This window comes from Amblyomma americanum, chromosome 11 (assembly GCF_052857255.1).
Source record: "Amblyomma americanum isolate KBUSLIRL-KWMA chromosome 11, ASM5285725v1, whole genome shotgun sequence".
Classification (NCBI taxonomy): Eukaryota; Metazoa; Arthropoda; class Arachnida; order Ixodida; family Ixodidae; genus Amblyomma; species Amblyomma americanum.
The window spans coordinates 31,653,895-31,671,699 of record NC_135507.1 but is presented as its reverse complement, the minus strand read 5'-3'; the positions used below and the strand labels follow the sequence as shown (position 1 = coordinate 31,671,699).

At 48.1% G+C, this 17,805-nt stretch overlaps 1 protein-coding gene across 1 annotated transcript in view; it reads right to left on the bottom strand.

The window, feature by feature from the left end:
* Positions 1-17,805, bottom strand: part of LOC144111521 (uncharacterized) — an 81,146-nt gene that overhangs the window by 45,741 nt on the left and 17,600 nt on the right. The window lies entirely within an intron of this gene.

The following is a 17,805-nucleotide window of genomic DNA, read 5'->3' as shown; positions in this document are numbered from 1 at the left end:
GTGACAAAGCACGTCCATAGCCGGGTTCACTCACATCCATAACGGACATGTTTTACAGTATGCAAATTTATGCGTCGGAGACATTGCTTTTTCTTTTTTTTTACGCGACTTTCATTTTTCGTGACTTCTCTCGAAAATAGCTGCACGATTGGTAGACAAGCAGTATACATTATATATCGCGTGGTTTTCGCAGCGCCTATAGGGTGAGCAGTTGCGGGTTCATACTAAGACCTCCAGAGCTATGGCGGGTAAAGCCAGGTTTGCAAGGTATACGCCACAAGTCAAGGCTGGAGTTCGGCGGCTGAGAGCTTGAGCACACAAAATCGAGGAAGAAAAGTGCGCTTTCTGTATGTAGGCTGCGTAGCCTTCCGCGTCTGCGGGAAAAACCGGCTTGACAAGACGACCTTCTTTGGCACAGAGGCGCCCTCAATTCGGCCCCTATATACTAGCACGAAGAGTTTCGCTAGCACTGCTGCGTATATAGGCCAACACAAGTCAGTGGCGGAAAGCATGCGAATACGATGAACGAACTTGGTCAGAAAACGTTTTTTGAGCGGATCAATTTGCGTGGAGCTGCAGAAATGTGGCTACTGCGTATGTATAGCGCTGGCATGAGCCCAAACGAGACAGATAGTAGCTGTAGGTCGATGTCCAAGTCACAAAATAACCGCCGGTGCCCGGAGTATGACGTCATCATCGCTGTACTCAAACGATGACTGGAATAAACCGGGTGGCGTTGTTTTCTTGCCATGTTTCCATGCATCCTTGAGTCGTTCCGCGCATATAGCGACTGTGCGCCACCACAGAATCACGTCAGAAGTGGGATTCGAACCCGTGCCCATCTTTGTGGACCTTACACAACCTTGACGACCACGCGTGACATGTGCAACCTTTTATGGAGACCAGCGTCGTTATTGCGCCATCTTGTCCGTCGACCTCCCTGGGTTTCTGAGCAACCATTATGTTTTGATAACGAGTCATGTACCAACATGCCCAAACTGTTCTCTTACCAGAAGTTCGTCGTTTGAAATGCGTGCCCTGATTTACGTGGACGCCATTAAAGCGGGCCGTGATGCATGGTTTCACAGCCAACCAATACTGCGATAGTTCACGAGCAAGGTACGAACACGACTCAGAAAGACGGCTGGCTGAAATTCAACCTACTGAAACTATAGGTAACTAGTGCGTAAACTAGTAAACAGCCATCATCTGAAGTAAATTCTAAAGAAAGCGTTCACAGCTCAAGGCAGATAGCAAGAAAACCTTGTATATTAAAGCTCTTGGGAGCCGCCGCAGTGGCTCAGTGGTTGTGGCGCTCGGCTGCTGGCCCGAAAGACGTGGGTTCGATCCCGGCCGCGGCGGCCGCGTTTCGATGGAGGCGGAATGCAAAAGGCGCCCGTGTGCTGTGCGATGCCAGTGCACGTTAAAGAACCCCAGGTGGTCGAAATTTCCGGAGCCCTTCACTAAGGCGTCCCTGATAGCCCGAGTCGCTTTGGGACGTTAAACCCCCATAAACCAAAAACCATAAAGCTCTTCGGGCACCATATCTCGGCTCTTGATTTGGAATAACGCATGAGACATTACTAACATAAACCTTCACTTGCAACGTGCCTGCACCCGATAGATAATTAAAAAGAATTTTTTCTTCTTTTGCATAGTTTCCTTTTCAGCAGCTGAATGGTAGTTGTGACGTCACAGGCGGGACTGGGGTGGGGGGAAGGAGTTGATGTGGGTGGGCGGGTGTACGTGTGCACGCACATAACACACACTATACACGGCCACCCAACAGAAATACCTGACCGAAATCGTCCCAACACGATTTTCCCTCCCCCCTATATATACTACTGCACTTCACAAGTCGCCCGCGTTCCAACTTGGAAGCCCGCGGCGAGATTTGCTCAGCGGCGCCCACAGAAGCCTCAGCACCGGTCCAACCGCTGCACCTCGTCAAGCCTCGCCGCCCATTTGCGTTCGCGGCGATCGAAAGCGAAGAGCGGCTTCCCCGCCGCTGGCGTCCTGCCCGATCGTGTCGCCCCGCGGCTGATTGCGTCCCATGGAGCTGGATGGGGGGGGGGGGGGGGGGGGGGGGGGGGGGGACGGTCTAAAAATGTGTGCCATGGCTTCGCAACGCTGGCGGCGCCTCAGAGAAAACGTGGGCGGCAGACGTGGCCACGCTGTGTCGCGATCGCGACGCTTGTATGGCGTTTGCCAAGCGAGGCCGTGTCTGCCGTGTCGGCGTTATCGCTGCGCCGTCATCGCGAGGGCGAAGTTTCTTCTCTTCGTATATGCCTCCTGTCGCGACACCCCTACCCTCTCCCCCCTCCCCCTCGTTATGAAGTCCCTGTGCACTGAAAAGAAAGGGGCGTTTTCTCTTTCTTCCTCTATATTCAGACATTCTTATGAGGGTTTCAAATTGGTTAACCGCCGCGGTGGCTCAGTGGTTAAGGCGCTCGGCTACTGATCCGGAGTTCCCGGGTTCGAACCCGACCGCGGCGGCTGCGTTTTTACGGAGGAAAAACGCTAAGGCGCCCGTGTGCTGTGCGATGTCAGTGCACGTTAAAGATCCCCAGGTGGTCGAAATTATTCCGGAACCCTCCACTACGGCACCTCTTTCTTCCTTTCTTCTTTCGCTCCTTCCTTTATTCCTTCCCTAACGGCGCGGTTCAGGTGTCCAACGATATATGAGACAGATACTGCGCCATTTCCTTTCCCCCCAAAAACCAATTATTATTATTATTATTATTATTATTATTATTATTATTATTATTATTATTATTATTATTATTATTATTATTATTATTATTATTATTATTATGTATTTTTATTTATTGATTGATACTGTCAGCCGTAAGGCCGTTACAGGGTGGATGCATACAATTGAATACGTACACACAGCCACAAGTACACAAAGCCACAAGTACAAAATTTATACAACTTAAAATCATCAATTATTTTGCCAGCAGATAAAGCCACAAGTGCCTGATGTAGGTTAATGTTAAAAATAATACACTCAGTTTCAGACCACCGAGGATCGGAACCGCAGGTGAAGAACATAATGATTGACAGCAAAGACAAATGGCTTCTATACGCTTAAATAATAATAATAATTATTATTATTTAAAATTGGGCTAGCTGGTTGTTAACATGATCACACTAGCTGAGCTTTTAAAATGACTTGGAACAACACAGGAACGACACAGAACACTGCAGGTGTGCACGAGTGTTTTATGTCGTTCCTGTGTTCTTCCAAGTCACTTCAAAAGCGCAGTTATGTATGGCCATGTCAGACATACCTGCCTATCATTTTATGAGAGCGCCCCCAAGAAAATGGCCAAAAGTTGTCGGCGTGAGTAAAAAAAAAGAGCGCGAACGCTTACTACAATGTTACACTGCGGTTATAAGCAGGCTGTGAAGTGACACTTTTATGACTCACTGAATAGCCGCTAATGAAATGCGGGAGCACTGAACGAATTCTTTTATATGAGTAAATTTTAAAGCTATATCGGGTTTTTGAGGCAGAGAGAAGTGTTTTGCGGCATAGTAATACCATGAAGTGTTGGAGGACGTCAAAAAACAGGCGAACCGTGTTAACCATAGTAAAGTGATCAACTAAATTTTTTATAGTTACTGTTTTAATTATTGCTAATAGGCGGACGCTTGTAATCAGAAATTTGTATCCAGCCGTTAGCAAAAGCCAAATCGGTGTTTAGAATTCTGAAAACGTGATTACCGTCGCTGCTGCGGTTCCACTAATTTCGGACATTTACCGCGCCATTCAAAAGCCGCGCTTTCGGGCGCCTATCAATACAGCAAGCGGGGACCTGTCAGTATCAGTTAAAATATTACCTATTAAAGTTTAGTTTATCACTGTACTAGTTAACATGCTTCGCCTGTTTTTTGACCCGCCAACAATGGTATTATTATGCCCGAGAAGCTTGTCTTCAGTTCAAAAACCATATTTTTAAAAATTTGTCGCAGGCTTCCATGAATACGTCAGTGAGAAATGAAACGCGAATACGATAAGTATAACGTGAAAAAGACCATGCCAAAATAATATATGTTAGAGAGTAACTACGGCCTGGATCTATTAATAATTGCATGCAATGGCCGTTTTGACACAGAAGCATGCCAAGTATTCAGAATCAATTTTGTTTTCCCCGAGAAGCCTAAGCCTAAGCCTTGTATCAAGTGACCGGGGGGGGGGGGGGGGGGGGGTACAGCTTGATTTCGGGTGGAACCCGGGCTTCTTCATGGATATGTTCCACTGCAAAGTAATCATTTCCATAACCTACTATTATGTCTCCCCCAGCTGAAGCCTTCTCATTTAGTCGTCGCGTTGCAAATGTCTTGTTCGCCTTTCATTTCACGCTGACAGTACAAGTTAGAAACTCCATCTCCACAGTAGGTTAAGACCTTTTCCATTGGTTTATCTGGCAGTCTGAGTCTTGATCAAGGGAACGTTCTGCCAACGAACTCTGTTTTCCAACTACAGTGTCCCGGAAATGTATACGACGCGTCTGTAAAGAGGTATTTACAAATTACTGAGTGAACCAATTTCCCCATACGCGATAAAACAAAACGGTAATTACGCTCTGCTGCCGATAAAGATGGAGGTCGAACGTCTGGCAGTTTACACAAAGGTATCCATCTGAGATGCTGCGTGCTGCACCGAACTGCACGCAACTGCGAAAGCATGCGCACTATATATACAGAACAACGCACGAGACGCTGCGCGCTGCACCGAACTGCACGCAACTGCGAAGGCATGCGCCCCACTTACACAGGACAAGCGCTGAACGCTGTGAAGTCCTCAGCGATATCTTCACGTTCAACGCAAGGCATTCTCTTCGCATTGAAAGAGGAAGCGCGGAAACAAGCTGCATCGACACACCCACGCGTATGCTATGGGAAGCCGAGTAGATGGCATCACCGCGCGATGCGTCGATAACGTCGCCCACTCGGACAGCGCCATACGCTGTTCGTCTTCGTTTAGCGACAGGGACAAGCCCGATGTCTCGCACACCGCCGTCAATGTCGTTGCGCAGGTCTCGAAGTGGTTGCATTTATAGATCGGCGACGAACGCGCGTTTTGGCACGGCGTTTGATTAGCGTCTCGGAGTTTAAAACAGCTACCTATACTCGATTTTAGTTCCGATAATTGAGAGCCGCCATGTTTTTATTTGCAGCGTGACCATACATGTTCTGCAATTTCGGACAAAAATTTTGAAAATTGGAAAACTGGAAGATAATTTTGCGGTAATATTGAAGGTAATGTTCCATTCTCTTGATATGTGGTAAAATCTTAGTTTTAAAGTGTTTCCATCGGTTGCATCGAACAGTTAAGATTGCTATAGAAAACCAATGGGGAACGCTCTTGACGATAGCAAAATTGTTAATAGAAAAAAAATTCAAGACTGCCGTCGTGTGATCTACAGATATGTTGCTTGTTATAGTGAAATCTTGCATTGTATGAAAAAATTGCGTTCATAAGCGGTTTCCCGCTCAAAAATGCTTTTTTCCACAATTTCTGGGTATGCAACCTCGCCTGCCGTTCGCGCCATCTCGGACTGCTAATTTTTAGCCGGTGAGAGGCTGACGGCGAGGCGAGTGATAGCTTCTTGATATATTTTTGGAGCGGAAGCATTACTTAACGCAATCCCAGCCGATATTCTTTTGTGAAGATCGGAGTAACTAGAGTAAGCCCGGGTTAGTTTGGAGGAGCGTCGCGCCAGCTGCAGTCAATGGGAGGAGGGTGTAGCGCCAGCTGCAGCCGAGTGGAGAGAGGTTATGAAGATGAAGAGCGAGACACGCGGTTGCGTGCACATGTGCAGATGCCAGAAAGAAGAGGCGAATAATGAACACATGGTTTGGCACTTCAAGCCGGTTTAACCATGTTAAAACCCTGCCGCTTTATTTATTAATGTGACAGCATTATAGGAGGAGGGGGGTGGGCCCCGTTCACAAAAAACCTGGCGTCCGTTCGTGTGTGTCGCTAAGCAGCCCCCGCCTGCCACGGTGAGCAGGTGGCAACCTGCCCACTACGACAAATGGAGCAAATAAATTAATTAAAACAAATTCAATGCAATTTCCACCTGCCCACGGCGACATTGCATATCAGCTCATTGTTCGAGAGACAAACAACCGCTACAGGAACTATCTGTGCAAAAATGATGCTTACTGGAGCTCAGGACGAGCAGCCGGGGTCTCACAAGCACCGCCGTTGGCTGCGTATATGAAACAACCAGCTGCCGTGACAGTCACGTGTCGCTTAACCTTCTGTTTCTTAACATTTCTATAGCTGGTGCTGACACATTGGCGGAGTTTTCTGGACACTGCGTATTTGCTTTCATTAATGTGTGCGAATAGATACAGTTGCAGTCAGCTACTGGGTGTTGTCCGTCCTCTTCATACAGTGCATGCCCCTCTATGCAATTTTTTTTGCGTCTCTCTCGGAATAGAGCGAGTCATGAGTGAGGGAAGGAATGAGAAAGAACACTGGGAATAGGGCCGGCCGAGTAGTCTCCTGGTTTTCTACGGTACGAGCCTGGTCAACGCGGAATTCCAAAACGCGCTTCTAAAGCTTGAGCAGAGCCAAAACTTCACCTGGCGCACTTCTTCGAGTGTCGTGTTCTTCGCCGCCACCTGTACAAGCGTGTGCCTCGCACAGGGAACGTGCAAACATTCACCGCCGCCCGCACACATGCACGCAACGCCCAAAACGCTCTGCCACAGGCGCGACAAATAAGAAAAACCTGCCGTATACTCGACCCTGTCAACCGCGTGCTAATGAGGACAACGGGAGTCGAACAGGCACACTATACAGCGCGCAATAATAACACCGGGCTTCACTCGGAAGACGGAAGTCGAAGACGTGTATATTTTTCCGCGGCTACACGCTTGTGAAAACAACGGACTAGTCGGAACGTGGCTGTCGAGGGCGGGAAGGGGGGGGGGGGGGAGGGGGAGGCGTACTCTTGGCGTCGCCGCGCACATACAATTCTACGCTGCCCCGTCCAAACAATAGCGGACAGCGTTCTGCTAGCCAGAAATGGAAGCCACAAATTAACGAACCTATTCCCGCTTGTTCCTACGCCGACGCGTTGGCCATAGCTGCCAAGTGGCGGGGTCCTGCCGTACCGAACGAATCGGGCCCTGATAATGGCGGGCGCCGGCTTCGGCGGCACTGCACGCAACTTCTCCCCGCGCGTAGGCGAGGGTGACAGCAGCGGCTGCAACTGTGTTTTTACAAAGGCCGTCGTCTTCTTTGGCGACGAAGCGGTTTTCGCGCATCTGGTGAGCGGCTGTGTCGCCCCGTTTAGCCCGGCCCCTGCAGTCTCTGCCCGGCTGAGCCACCCGTGGTGCGTGCGTGTGCGATTGTGCATGCGTGGGCCCGTCTTGTAACCTGGCACTATTTCCGTGTGGCAAAACTCGACGCAGACTCAACCCGAGAGAGGCTGAGGAAAACGTTTTCCACGCACGATGCACAGCGCCGTCTGAATGCCACATCAAATGTTAAACGCTGGAGTGCTATTTCTTCAGTTAGGTCAAGATGATCTGGCGCATTTAGTTATAGGGTTTGTTGTCAAGTGTTAGTCGTTTCTCCAGAGAAGATCCTCCCGTTGAAACTGTCGATTTTGGGTGTTAGTGTCTTGGCAGTTAAAGGCGAATTGAACTGCAGTACATGAGGGCGCCTCTGCAGCGCCTGCTTGTTATTTTGACGTTTTCGGCGTCGATTCCATCCGGGTGGTCGCACGAAAACGTATTCACAGTGTTCGGCGAGTCCAATCGATTACAAGCTTCGCCAGAGTGAACGAGGTCTGCTAGCTAGTCACGCCTGAGTAAAATTATGAGTGGAAGTCTGGATATTAGTAGTCTATCGAAGCCATCATATAGATAAAGTAAAATGACTGTCGAGTGCATCGCTTGACGAATACAGGGAGATTAGCTGGGCACACATAAACGTGTCATGCTGCGGCATGCGTCACTGAGCATGTCGAGAAGGACAACAATTATTGTGGGACCAAAAAGAGAACGACAAATAAAGTGCCCCTGCCCGTGCCACTAAGTTGCCGAAAAGGACAGTAAGCGCCGGCTTGCTCAAATCTACCTCTAGCCCATACTTGGGTATTCGAATTACCTGGCGGTCACATGCTGCAAAGACCACGGCTGTCCGGGAAAGAGAAATTAATTTACTTGTTTTGTTTTCTCGTTAACCTCGCACCTTAAATGCCACATACGTGAGAGGGATTCTGCATGAACGATAATATTTTGAACAATATTTTCTCATTAATTGTGTTATTTAAATGCACGAGTAAGCAAAAACAGAGGCAGGAGCGTAACCAAGAATTATGGTCGGGAGTGGTCCAGCCCCAAAGTGGCTTCGTGAATCGAGGGAGAGGGGGGTGCCGGGGTCGCATTCCCAACAAAACCACTGCCAAGAGAACTGAGCGAGCGTGTGTGGCGGGGGGGGGGGGGGGGGGGATGAGCTTGATTTCCTGAGGGACACAGGACTCCACCCCACCGCCCTGCCTCGGAATAAGCTGCAAACGACGATGGCTGCCTCGCGCCGGGTCTCTCAATTGTTCGCTCTTTATTCCTACCTTAATGTGGCGTACAGGCATTCTCTCACGTGCGACGCCACAGAATGGAATTGTGTAGGCAGAGCCACCGTGGGGACGAGCTGTGATGTTGGGACGTTATTTCTGAAGGTAGTGCTTGGCGAATGTGCGTCAGAACTGTTACTGATGAGTATGAAAGATGGGGTAGAAAGTAAACAGCTACCTTCTAGACACTTTCAGGTGCAGGACTTTTGTGCGATAATCAGAGACTGAAATGAATTCTTCCATGACAGATAGTGAGGACGAGGTAAAAATCAGCGTTTCGCAGCTGTACTGGACCTCGCTACCGACAAACAATGCTACAAAGTACCTAAGCACAACCTAAGCAGCACAAAATAGACGGACATAAAATATAAAAACATTTTTTTTTAATTTTACAAAATAACTCAGTAAGTAGAACGCACAGTTACAAAAAATCGGATCGGTTGCATACCGGTTTCACGCATTTTTTTTTTTTACGTGCCTTGTTTAAAAGCTGACGCGGCAGGAGGCACTGCATCCGGCCATGTCTCGATATAATCGTATCGCAGCAAATAACGCCTACATTTCAAATAAAAGCTTTCATTTACATAGTTGTGGTGATAGGACAGCAGTATTCCAATTTCTGACCACTATGTGCACCGCAATACGCGATTCCCTGCAGTGTTGTCAACAGTCTAGCAATAAATATATCACCAGTGAACAAACAGGTCTGCAATACAGTCGTGCCCCAATGTCAGTCATTAAGATACTCAATCACCTCATAAATTGTAAATGTTAAATTGTGCGGTTTAACACCCCGAACCCACAAATGGGCTATGAAGAATGTCATAGTCGAGGGCTCTGCACTTGTTTACATCACCTGAATTTATTTAATGTGTGCCGACATAGTACAGCACAACAGCACACAGGTGTTTTCTCATCTTACCTCCATCCAATTACGGCCGTCAGGGCCAGGATCGAACCCACGACCTTGGAATCCGCAGCCAAAAGCCAAAGCTATTGACCACCACGGCTAGTTACCCTAATAAATCGCTCGTTCTCTCAGTCGATAACGAACCAATCAGTCAGTATGTTGGTGTCGAGAAGATGAAAGGCGCAGTAACTTATTCACTTCTGAATGGACACCTCAACCGCGCCGGCAGGAAGGTGAGAGTGAAAGATGAGGTGCCGTAGTGGAGGACTCCGGAATAATTTCGACCACCTGGGGATCTTTATTAACGAGCACTGACATCGCACAGCTCAAGGGTGCCTTTTGCATTCTGCATCCATCGAAACGTGGAGTCACTTGGTTGTTCAGTTGTTTAGTCCACCACGACTATACCTGCAGCCAATGGGCCGCTCAACTATGCAATCAGTGAATTGCTGGACCAGTCAGACCGTCAGCCTCTTAGCCATTCATTCGTGCAGTCAGCCGAATTTCACAGTTAACAGTAATTCAGTCAGTCAGCCAATAATTTATCCAATCATTAAGTCGGGCGGTTAGTCATGTCTGTCTGTTGTCAAACCGTTTATTATGGATTTGACAGCCTGCCAGTATATGTTCTCCACCAATTACTTATTCTCTCAACCGTTCTGCCAGTCAGAAAGGCCTGGATCCATCCAATCACTTAAACGACCGGGCGACTAGAGACTGAGGTAGTCGTTCTGTTGGTTCTTCCGGGAGTCAGTGTATATAACCTTAAAGGGACACTGAGGAGAAATTGAAGTTGGCTTGTATCGATGGAATACCAGCTCCTGATCACAAAAACGCCGCTCCTACTGATAACAAAGCTCTTGTAAGGTAGAAAATAGCAAGAACCAAAATACAGGTATCGCCACCACAGGCCAATCTCGCAAGTACAAGCGTGGTGACGCCATAGGACAAGAGACGCCACCTTGGAGGATGTTTCCTTCCTACATGGGGCGCGAATCTCTGAGGCTGACAAAGAAAGATTGCGCGGTTCAATATTGAAGTAAGTTTTGTTTTAAAACCGATAGTGCACTTTTATCACACAAAGAAGACAGGCAAAAGGCAACCTGAATGTTGGAAACAAAGAAAACGGATGCTTGGCGGCGCCACAGGCGGCCAGGAGAGTTTCGATTTGTTATGGCGCTTCGCGTCTATGAGCTTCGCGTGCCCCGTGGTTTTGTTTTTGACGCGCTTCGATTTACAAGCGCCGAACAGCAGAGGAACTCCAAGTGCCGCTGCAAGTGCTAGTTAACCTTTGAAGGAGCCTGTTAAGGCTTGTCAGATGATCGCCACGCTCGATGAAAAGCTATGATGGCACGATGGTCGGTGATCGTACAAGGCAGCACATGTGTATTCGCACGCTTGCCCGGCGAAACATTCCCGGCTGTGCCAGTCAACTTCAAACTACTTAACGGAAATCGTTTATTAGGGACGGGAGACAAGGTACAAGGCAGTTCACAAAAATTGCTGATGGCCTAGCTCTGTTAGGCCAGGATATACCTAGCGAAAGCACGGATATTTCTGCATCAGAAGAGTGCATTCACTAGATGCGCCTTTATTGATGGCTATAACTTGAGCCGTCGTGGCGGAGCGGCAGCGTTTCCGCCTCAAACGCCGAAGGCCCTGGTTCGATTCCGAACCTCGGCACCGGACTTCTTTTATTTAGTGAGTGGGCGGGGGGTTTCAGTGGTTCCCATGGATGCCGCCGCTGAATACGTTGGTTAGCGGTTAAGTGCAGGCTCTGTTAAGGCGCGTTTATGCTGCAGCGAGGCGCGCGAAGTTACGTCGAAGTTACGTCGGTCAAAGCGAGACCGTCTATACTCAAACTGCGCTTGACTGCCGACGCGTTCGGCGGCTTCGGCGCACTCTGACTGCATTGGCGGGGAGATTGGAGCATGTATCTATTTCGCGCCGAGTGCGCCAGCCGCCGCCGGCCCGGCCAGACTGATTTGGCTCCGCGGCGAGGTGCGCGTTATATTCAATAGCCTCGGCAGTTGGGCGGAGCTGTCCTTTTCGAGCTCGGCTAATTTAATCCATTCACAGTACATATCTGAAGGTACATGCAAGTTGGCGAGAGAGTCAGATCCAGTGGACCCGTTGGATCTAGCGGAAGCCGTTGAAGCGTCGTGCGCCGGCTTTGGTTTCAAGCCGCCGAATTTAAACGCGACCGCCCTCGAGCACCCATTTGTTTTTTGTGGCAAAAAGTAAATAAATAACTTGGCCCATGCAACCGTGGGAGACCTCGACGCTGCCTGCTGCGCCGTACAACCGCTCCGTTCAAGGAATCACAATCCGTTGGCCCCAAAGCCCCGGCCAGCCTCCGATGGGCGCAAGGCGCCGACCTTGTCCTCGCCCCTCGCGACTCCCCGCACTGGGGTTATGATATTTAGTTTGCAACGGCTGCTCTCTGAGGAAGGGGGAAACCACCCGCCGGCGCCTAACCTAACCATGCTCCCTCAAAAGCATCGCACGCTCTGTGGGGCTGAGGTCGCTGAAATGCAGGCCAGAGTTTTTGCGAGAACTACGTCGTCGCGTACGGGAACGGGATCCATCGTAACGCTGGCAAGACGCCGGTGCAAACGTAAACGAAGCGACGGTCGCGACCCCCGATAGATGCCTTCAACGTGCGGCGGCGGTAGCTTTCATTTCGGCAGCTGCTAGACTACACCGCTAGCCGCAGAAATCACGGAGTCTCCGTTTACGTCACGTTTCACGTCACAACGTTCTGTGTCGTCATAAGAGTTCTCCGTGTCGTCATAAGAGTTCTCGAGTTTGAATCGGAGCGGCGGGAAAAAATCTTTCAACTTCGAATCCCATTTACTTTGAAATAAATGCATCTTTCGCTCCCGGAGAAGCGTCAACAAAGCCATGAAATGCCGAACTATCAGATATTGTTAACAAAAAAATTTTGATAGGGTTCTCCTCAGTGTCCCTCTAAGGGCCTCAATCAAATTGAAGCGAAAGAGAAAACATTTAAATCATCGGGTTTTTAGCAGTATAATTATTCAATGCGCAACAAAATGTCAGTTGACGCATAAACAGAACTTCGCTTCCCTTTCTTCGCGCCGGTTTCATGATCTCGTTCATGTTATCAAACCGCAGATCAACGTGATTAATCTCGCCTTCTATCTATTTAATCTCTCTTGACCCGCACTGCCCGCCTTCATACCACACCCTCGTTGTCCGACATCCCGGGAGTCGCCTTTAATTTGCAGTAATGAAGCTTAAGTCCAGTTGACGGGACAGATATTTCAATAACCGTCCCTGCCGCATTACCGGGCACTGAATCGGGAGAGGGGCTCGGAAGAAGGCCTCCTTTAAGATGAGCCGCCTGTCCATTGTCTTTTGATATTAGGGTACAACCGATCACGCGATGAGAAAAAAGAACATAATAAGAAACGCGGTTGGTCTGGAAATAACTCAGGATGGACCAGTGAGGCTCATGTACACCCCGGCCTATTATTTTTTTTTTTGCGTGGCTTAAGGGAGCAACGGAGGACATTATGAACCGAGCCATATCACCCAATGCAGGTATATAGGAGTCTCGCGGAGGGTACAGTAGAGTGCTCGGAGTCCTTTATTAAATCGCGGGCCCCCGAAGACGTCGTCCATCGGCGCGAATTAATTGCTCGGGGGCCACACACATAAGCGGCGAGGAGAGATTAAAACTGCGCCGTTATAAACGACCACCGCGCGGTGCGCCCTGCTTCTGCGGAGATACCCACGTGCTTCGCGCGCAGAACAGTATTGGAGCACTCTTTCTCTCTCTCCCTCGACTCACGTCCGGAATGCGCGTTGGCTTCCGCAGGGCGCGAGAGAAACTACGCTCATTTCAGCCAGAATCCATGGTGGGTGCGGATTCCGTGACGGAGCTTTTGCTGTATATCCCTTTGTTCTTCGTCAGTTATGACGCACAGTGACCGGTTGAGCGAAGTGCTCGCTGTGAGAGAGCGGACGGGCTGGAAAAGTTGCGCTTTACAATTTTGATGATAGTTCTGTGCACCACTCTTTAACATTCAGGCATTAAGAATTTACGAAACTGCGAATATGTGACAGCAGGACAGTTAATATTAACCCTGCTGAAAATTTCAATACGGCGAGCTCTATAATTCGATACGTTTTCATGTGGATTTTATGGAGTCAGTATGGAGCATATGGAGTCGGTATGGACTATGTAGAAGCTCGTACAGAAAATTACGAACTCCATGTGACGTCATGTACAGATATTATTTCTAATGCTTATGGACTCCGTACAGATCAGATATTTCCATAATTGCGTACGAGTGTCTCATATGGAACGTTTCAGGCCCGGGCGTATCCTTCGCGTGTCATTACACTGGGCTGTAACCGGAAGACAAGCAAAGAACAACGTTGCCGATTTTGGAAGCGTCACTGTTAAACGTCCTAACGTGCGAGCGAGAGTTCATTATTGCTTTTCGAGTAGAATGATTTGTCTTTTGCTCATTGCTGTTGACGTGATCTCATTGAATTACTCAGCGAACAATAATTATTACTGTCAAACGAATGTCAGCGACACTAGTAATATTACCAAAACATCATAAACCGGGTGGCATCGTTTTCATGGCATAAGAATAGGGCAACATAAATTAATGGGAGGAATCATTGCAGTGCAGTTAACGTGTCGTGGCAGATAGCATTGAGACGGTGAGAGATAAGGAAAAGCAATACAGAAAACTTGACCTGACAAGTGTGCAGGCCGTATTGTGCTCGGCGGAAGGCAAAGAATGGTTCGATAGAGGAATAGAGAAGGACACCAGGTATAGACACCAACGACGGCCAGACACAAAAAAGAAACATCACAGAAAGACGCTGGACAAACTCGTCGCTACCTTAGGCGAGGCTGTCGGCAATGCAGGTTCCTGTCCCGGAAGGGGAAATTCGGGACGATCTCGCAAAGTTCTGGACGTTTGGCAACCTTGTTGACGACTCGAAATTTTCAGCGCGGGTTTTTATTTTCTTTTTTCTAGGGTTCGGTGACGCTACTACGCGTTGTGTTTGTTGCGGGTGAAGTCCACGCCACACGCAGTAAGTGAAGTTGTAATTGCACTCGAACCCGGGTATATCTAACTTAAAGCGGATCGCGAAGTAGTTCGATATATCGATAATTCGATATATATGTCAAAATACTGGAAGATATATATAGCAACTGCACAGCTACTATAGTCCTCCATAAAGTCAGCAATAAAATTCCAATAAGGAAGGGCGTCAGGCAAGAAGACACGATCTCGCCAATGCTGTTCACCGCATGTTTGCAGGAGGTATTTCGAAGCCTGAATTGGGAACAGTTGGGTATAAGAATAAATGGAGAATACCTAAATAATCTGCGATTTGCTGATGACATTGCCTTGCTGAGTCACTCAGGAGGTGAACTGCAAATCATGATCAACGAGTTAGACAGGCAGAGCAGATCGATGGGTCTAAAAATTAACATGCAGAAAACCAAGGTAATGTTCAACAGCCTAGCAAGGGAACAACAGTTCACAATTGGCAGCGAGAGCCTAGAAATTGTGCCGGAATACGTCTACTTAGGGCAGGTAGTGACAGCTGATCCAGATCATGAGAGGGAGATACCTAGAAGGGTAAGAATGGGCTGGAGTGCATATGGCATATTCTCGCAGATCATGAGTGGCAGTTTACCAATTTCCCTCAAGAGGAAAGTGTACAACAGCGTAATCTTACCGGTACTCACCTACGGGGCAGAAACGTGGAGGCTAACGAAAATAGTTCAGCTTAGGTTAAGGACAACGCAGCGAGCCATGGAAAGAAAAATGATAGGTGTAACGTTAAGAGATCGGAAGCGGGCAGAGTGGGTGAGGGAACAAACACGGGTTAATGACATCCTATATCGAAATGAAGAGAAAGAAATGGGCTTGGGCAGGGAATGTAATGCGAAGGCAAGATAACCGCTAGTACTTAAGGGTAACGGAGTGGATTCCAAGAGAAAGTAAGCGTAGCAGGGGGTGGCAGAAAGTCAGGTGGGCGGATGAGATTAAGAAGTTTGCAGGCATTGGGTGGGCGCAGCTGGCAAACGACAGGGTTAATTGGAGAGACGTGGGAGAAGCATTTGCCCTGCAGTGGGTGTAGGCAGGCTGATAATGATGATGGTGATGATGATAATAACGTATACAAATGGCAGTGGATAAGCTTATATGTAAATCTAGGAGCGAGATTACATGGCAGCTACGCCAGTGAAGAGCTTCTTGCACCGATGTGCTACCCACCGGAGTACTGGCAGCACTTCGCTTGCTAGGCGTTGCTTTGTCTAACCTCCTTCCCATCGAAGCCACTGCGGACGGTGCTTTGAAATTAGCCGCTGCCTATCATAAGATGTCTAATAATCTAACCAGTACACTGTAAATAGAATAATCACTCATTAAGATTAACGTACAGCTGTTTTCCGCAACGCCTTCAGCAGCGAAGCACTCCACGTGGGGGCTTCCGCTATGATAATGTGTGTTCGATATATCCAACATTTCGAAATATCCGGATTTGCTATATCCTGGCTTTATACAGCAGAACATTTAAGGCTGCAAGGTATAATTCATAACTCAATATTGGCTCAATAAAAAAGAAGCATTAGAAAATAAATATATGTTTTCTCCCGTAATTTTTTAATGAAAATACCATAAATAAAAGCCTAGGACAAAAAAGGCTGAAAATAAAATTCCCGACTTAAGACTTACCAGTACACTTTGGTTCATAGCAATTCAACGTACCACCAAGACAATAAGTATGTGCGGATCCTCTGTAAACACAGAGATGCTGCGAAGTACAATGAAATTATAAGATTCTTGTGATCATGCGAATACAGGAATTTCCTTCCAAGCGCAACTCGCTCTAAAATAAATCAGCGGACTGATAATGACTACCGCTTCTTAACGACGTGGTAATTTTGAGCCTAAAGCCTATCCCAATGTCCTCAGCATTTTTCTTGATTCCTTCTTTTTTGCATTAAAATACTACCCGTCACTTCCTCAATAGCTAGGGTGCTGTTATAGTTAAGATAATTACAGCTACAATGCCGCAACTTCGCGTTTAGTCATTTATAGCAGTTATGTCTCTATAAATTCCAAAGCCAGCAAAATTGGGAACCAAAAGCATTCGCAAGCGGACTCGACTCCCCTGCAAGCTGTGCCGCGCGCTAGATCCATTTTACCGCGCACGCTGTTTTACCGCCATCTGCCGGAAAGAAGAGCACTGACAGCACCCAGCAACTATGGCTCTCTGCCGCCGGGCGGCAGCACTGCTTTGGACCAAGGCAGAAAGGCTGCAGGTGGCCTCTTTCCCTCCTCTCTCTCTCTCTCTTATGGCGGCGCTCTCGCCTACAGCTTCTCAACTTGTGTATTATTTTCTGACGCAGCGTGGTGAACCCAGCACGTAATTCAATTCCCTCTGTAGTCAGATACTTGATTAGAGTTTATCATTTCCCCTGCACAATGAAGCTCAAATCGTGGGCGGAATCTTTTGTCTGCGGCCTACGTCTACGCATAAGCAGGCACCAATTGAGATCAATTACCACTGCCCCATTTGCGCAACTATTAATGTTTCGCTTTTCTTGATTATTTTACTAATAACAATCTACTGAATGGAATATGGTAAGCTGCATTCAGATTAAATAAACCTTGTGCAAGAAAGTTTTCACCCATTAAAACGCGCAGCGGGGTCAAGTATTTTAAAAACTATATCGTTGAGTTTGCTGAGAAGTGCACCGTAAATACAGAGGTCGCTGCGTGTGCGGACAAGCCGTAAACAGGGAACGGGGACAAGAGGGGTAGTTAGAGGGGGGGGGGGGGGGGGTGTTTCTACGCAGCTCCCTCTTCAGTGTAATGCTTGTGCGTGTCTACCGCACCCAAAAACGGCTCTTCTCCGCACTCTGCCCGCCTTTTGCAAGTAGGCTTCACCGCTCAAAGTGTCTTTTAGCGGCAGAGCACGCTTTACAGGCAGACATTCTTTGGCACGTGCGGGGGCATGTAAATGCGATAACCGATTGTCGTTAAGGGTAACGGACTGGTTTCCATGAAAAGGCATGTGTAATAGGGTGCGGCAGTAAGTCAGCTGGGCGGATGAGATTAGGAAGCTTGTGGAAATAATGTGGCCACGGCTGGCGCAGGAAATGGTTTCTTGGAGAAATATGGAAAAAGCCTTAGTCCTGCAGTGCGCATAGTTAGACTGGTGATGGTAATGATTACTTTCTTCGCGAGTGCTCCAGTAATCCTCGCATCAGGATAAAAGGAA